Source organism: Ailuropoda melanoleuca, unplaced genomic scaffold, assembly GCF_002007445.2.
Source record: "Ailuropoda melanoleuca isolate Jingjing unplaced genomic scaffold, ASM200744v2 unplaced-scaffold9712, whole genome shotgun sequence".
Lineage (NCBI taxonomy): Eukaryota > Metazoa > Chordata > Mammalia > Carnivora > Ursidae > Ailuropoda > Ailuropoda melanoleuca.
This window is the reverse complement of record NW_023255228.1, coordinates 3,654-9,280: the sequence shown is the minus strand read 5'-3', so window position 1 is coordinate 9,280 and position 5,627 is coordinate 3,654. Positions and strand designations below refer to the sequence as shown.

The 5,627-nt window shown below is 37.0% G+C and overlaps 1 pseudogene; it reads right to left on the bottom strand.

Annotated features, from left to right (window-relative positions):
* Positions 1 to 3,151: 3,151 nt before the first annotated feature.
* LOC100465200 lies at positions 3,152 to 3,441 on the bottom strand (annotated as a pseudogene).
* Positions 3,442 to 5,627: the final 2,186 nt, after the last annotated feature.

Genomic DNA, 5,627 nt, shown 5'->3' with positions numbered 1-5,627 from the left:
TTTCCAGAGTAGCTGTACCAACCTGCATTCCCACCAACAATGTAGGAGGGATCCCCTTTCTCCACATCCTCCATCCTCTCCAACAGTTGTTGTTTCTTGCCTTGTCAATTTTTGCCATTTTAATTGGCGTAAGGTGGTATCTTAGTGTGGTTTCCCTTACCCAGGACATATAGAAAACAGAGTGAAAGGAATAGTAATGAGACATATAGGAAGGCTCCAAAAAGGAGCGGATGGCTGAGAACTTGCCTATTGGGTATTTAATTAATTAGTTGGGATGAAGCATGGCCTTTTGGGATGGGGAACCAGGGATTCAGATACTCTGTACGTAGTGGCAAGGGGAGCAGTTTGGTTATACTACATCACTTGCATTTTGCTAGGCTAACAGAGAATTGAGTTGATGCTATTCCTATTAACATTTCAGTTGATGCTTATGATGAGCTGGAGATGTGACCTTTGTTTAATAAGTGATGACATGCAAAACTAAAAAGGCAATTGCTTATAAATAGTTTTAAGTACCTTTGGTTTAATATAAGCTAGAAAGTAGGTCAATATTAAAGATTTCATTATTGCTGTGTATAATTTTCAAAGCAAAATGACTGGGAAAATAGGCTCAAAAGAAGTAGGCACATTCTAGATTGGAGATGTAGGCAGTGTGGCTCATGAAATTTGCACATCCTAATTAAGAAGAAATATAAATAGCCCATTTGGGTATGGATATTTTGCTCTGATTGATGGTTTCAAATTAACTTTCTATTCCCCAACCAAAAGAAGCTTCAGCAAACCCTTGAAATTAGAAGGGATTGATGGAACCAATTTAGTTCAATTCCTTAAGCCAAGGAAAAATTGTTTTTTACTGATCATTTTTAAAATTTTCTACTGTATGTGAATAATCTATGGAGACTACACCTATTTAAAAGACTTCTCCATATGACCTAGAAAAGAAAAGCATCTTCATAAATTATTAGCTTCTGCTCTTTTAGTCAGATCTAGGATGCAGGGCAGGAAAATGAACATACTGTGACCACCAACTGGCCCCATTTCCTTCGTCCCCCAAGACTACTGCCTCCTTCCAGAGTTCTGCAAAAACACAGAGAATGTTGCCCATGAACTTCTCACATTTTACTATAGCTGAAAATTCTCTTCACTACCTCCACCTTTAATCCATTTTTCCTTCTTCCTTTTCCCGCAATTATCAGCCTCTTTGCACCTCTCTATACCTGGCACCTAATTATCTATCTCCATTCCATTTACTCTGTTGTTAATTTGTTTTTACCTCATTGCGCTCTTGAACCAGGATCAGGAATTCCTGAGCTGGCAGGGTCCCACCCTTCAGTCTCTTCAAACTCCTGATATGGTCAATTCTCTATGGGAACATGCAAAAACACAGACAATTCCTAAAACAGGCATTTCAATTTAAGAATTGTAGACTTGGATTTAGGGTATTTTACCTTTTTGAATGTTCACCTTCTTAATCCTGTTTGGCTTAAACTAAAATTCCAAAGAATTTTGTGTCATACCAATGCACTATGAAGTTAACTGGTTTAGTAGCATCCCACTGTTTCAGCATGTCAGTTTTGATTTTAAATTATTCCTTGAGTGACCCACTAAGCCTAGCCTCCTTTGCATACTGCAATGTAGAATAGTTGGCTAATGTTACCTCCCTTACCTCCCATGGAAGATATTCTATGTTTGTTTATCCAATACCCATTCCAACCTCATTCTAGTTTGGATTCTTATATAATTAAGTTAGAAAACTAAAATCTATGTTGCATGTATGCATACATACACAAACACATATATTTTTAAATTATTTTCTTGGCAGCTGATGTACAGGCATGTGACCCAAATTTGGTTAAGCAGATGATAATTTATGACACTTGGAAGTATAAGAAAACAATATGAGGCTGGGGACATATGGGTGGGCTTGGATCTTACAGAAATCATTATGACAGAGGTATCCAATTCTTTTAGACAATCTGGGCAAAGTGTCACATACAGTCTCTAATGTCATAATACTAAGTGTTGGATAGTGAATATTCTCCTAGAATATTCTCATGATGTGACTTTGCTCCTGGCTAAATTATCCCCAGCTGTGTGGCATCTGAGACTGTTTTTTGGTCTTTCCTGGAAATCCAGTGATTTATCTAATAATCTTTAATAAATTGCTTCCTACATAAATCAAGTAGATCCAATTTTACAGTGTCTATAACTAAAAACTTAACCTATGTAACTTTAACTTCTTACCCCAATCACAGTGGTTAGATTCATTTGAAAATGCATTAGTTGAATGATTTGAGGTTCAGAAGACTTCCTTGCACTCATTTAAAAATACCTTTCTGTATTGAGTCTACAAGTGTCTGTGGTCTTGAGTATATCTCATCAGGTCTTTCCCACAGGTATTAAATAGGGCAAAAAGCATAAATACATCTTATTTAGAAAGATAAGGCAGTAGAGAAAAAGGTTGTTTGGGACGCAGTGTAAAAACCACTGAACCAAAGTTGAGAGACTGGGCTCTTAGCTTTTTACTTCCTGACTATGAGAACACGTGAGTCCCTTATTCTCTTTGGGCCTTAGTTTACTTCAATAAATAAATGAGGTCAGTGATTTTTAACTTTTTTGCATGTCATGGACTCTTAAGAAGCTTATAAAATCTGTAGAATATTTTCCATAAAATACACACACACTCAAAAAATTTCATACAATTTCAGAGATTCTGCCAGCTGAGGGACCTGTGTTTTAAAATTTTATCAACTATCATGGCAATAGCACTGGAATTCAACATTTATTTTCCCTTTATACCACTTCTTCTCTTCTCTCATTACTCAGATCTAAAAATACCAGCATAAGCTTATATCCAACACAATGAGCACCCTCTCTTCATTTTACAGGGACTCTCAGAAAAGAAACATCAAGGAAAATAGAAAGAAGATAAGGGAAATTATCTCTCATTAGACTCGAAATAATTTACACAGAGCTCATCTATATTTTATTCAAAGAAATGTAGAAAAATTTAAATTACATGTCATATTACAATGAATCAATATGGAGTCAAAGTCCACCATTACACATTCATAAAAATTCCATACATCATCCTCAGAATAATCAGTTTCTCTACAAAGATTTACAGATGTCCAAGGTATGTAGTTTTTCCTCAGTGTGCTACAGAGTTTAGAAGTTCTGCTCCAATATTCCCCATATCAAGTACAGGATCTGTTTCTTCATCAATTTCTCCAAAGACTGCAACGTTGTGACTTGTTGTGATGTATATCCCTAGCACCACTTGTTTTACTCCTGTGAAGAGCTGAACACTAGTTCATGGCTTTCATCCAAACTCAAGTTAATGGTCTGGTTAAAACCTTGCAGTGTTCCCACAATCATTCTCTCCTCAGAAGTAATAACCACAACAGTTTTGTTGATGTAGTTCTCCAAGGCAGATGTCATCATGGTGGGCTCAGCTGCTCTGGGCAACACAGCAATGCAGGTGACAAGTGAAGCTAAAAACGCCTGCCTGAGCTCATCTATACTACACTATACCAGTATACTGTAATTATAATTATACTTTATTGGACAATTACTATAATTGCCTCTGGGCTTCAGTTTCCTCACCTATAAAATGAGGAAGTTAGACAGATGAGCAGTTTGTAACAATTTGGGGGATTATTATCTAAAACCCCTCATTTTCTGGGCCCTTCCTACTAGGTTGCACTTCTGATAGCAGCCAATCTATGGTGGCAACCCTCATTAGTCCAGTGGTTCTTAAAATTTTTTGGCCCCAGCCCCTTCAAGGGTCTGATTAAAATATGGACCTTTTCCCCAAAAAAGTGCCCATATGTATGAACACAGAAGTTTTTTATAAATGCTTCCAGAGATTTCAGGACCTTCTGAAGTGCATGCATGGCTCACCAGTAAAACACTCTTGTACAAGAAGATGCTTTAAAAATTTTTTTAATTTAAATTCAATTTAGTTAACATATACTGTATTATTAGTTTCAAGGGTAGAATTTAGTGATTCGTCCGTTGCATATAACACCCAGTGCTCATTACATCAAGTGCCCTCCTTAAAAATCCTTTTATTTCCAATACCCTGTGCGCCTCTTATGTGGTAAGCATGTTTGACTGAATGCAAAAATGGGTGGTGGATACTTCCCCACACCCTTCCCATTCCTCTCCAGCATTCCTTTCCTGTTAATTGTCCCCAAATTGCCAGGATCCCCACTGAGAGTAGATTTACCTAATAGATTTACATAAAGAAAGTAATTTGAGGGTATACATGTTACCCTTCTCAACAGTTTGCTTTTGCAAAAAGAACAATGAAGGGGAAGAACCAAAAAAGACATACCTGGAATACTGACTTTTCAGACCTGGTGGCAGGGATATGAGTGGGCTTTGGGGGATTATAACACTTACATTGAATATTGTGTTGTGTAGGACAAGTGACCTAGTTTATCTATGGATAAGGGTGTTACTTGCTATGAAGGGCAAACCACATGCGTATATCTGAATACAGGCTTTATAAAGTGAACTTTGTGGGCTCCTGCTGAATCCCCTATCACAAGGGTCTGATACAGTAGATAATCTCACTTATTGTTAATTATAAACCCTTAAAATCAGTAACAATAAAACCACTCCTGCCTTGAATTCTGGTCTAAGCATGCAGATCCAAACAGCATCCCTTTGCTTATTTCCCTTGAGTGTTATTTTTGAGCTATTTGGTGCTCATTTGCACTTACACTGTGACTTTTAGTAGAATGTTCTCTGAACATTTTCAAAATAACAAATTAGGCTCCCTCCAGGCCCCAAACTGATTATCTGATTGCTATGGCTAAGACTTCCAGTACTATGTTGAATAAAAGTGGAGAGAGTGGACATCCTTGTCTTGTTCCTGACCTTAGTATTTGCCCATTGAGTATGATGTCTGCTGTAGGTTTTTCATATATGGCCTTTATTATGTTGAAGTATGTTCCCTCTAAACCTATTTTGTTGAGGGTTTTTATCGTGAATGGATGTTGTAATTTGCCAAATGCTCTTTTTGTGTCAATTGAAATGATGGTATGGTTTTTATCCTTTCTCTTATTGATGTGATGAATCATGTTGATTGATTTGCAACTATTGAACCACTTCTGCATACCAGGAATAAATCCCACTTTGTAGTGGTGAATGCTTTTTTAATGTGTTGTTGGATTTGGTTTGCTGGTATTTTACTGAGGGTTTTTGGACTCTATTCATTAAAGATATTGGCCTGTGGTTCTCATTTTTTAGTATTGTCTTTTTCTGGTTTCAGTGTCAGGGTAATGCTTGCCTCAGAATGAATTTGGAATTTTTCTTTCCTTTCCTTTTTTTATTTTTATTTTTTTATTTTTTATTTTTTTGGAATAGTTTGAGAAGAATAAGTATTAACTCTTCCTTAAATGTTTGGTAGAATTCCCCTCTGAAGCCATCTGGTCCTGTCCCAATGCATAATAACAAATGAGCATGGTCCTGAGTAAACTGGCTCTTTGGCCACTGGACTATTTGGGATAGAAACAACCTTCCACCAATTCCCCCTCGTTTTCTTCCTTCTTCACTTTCTGTAAAGTGAGTTCTGTTTTCCCATCTCCTTTCATGATCAAGTCAGAGACTGTCCCCCA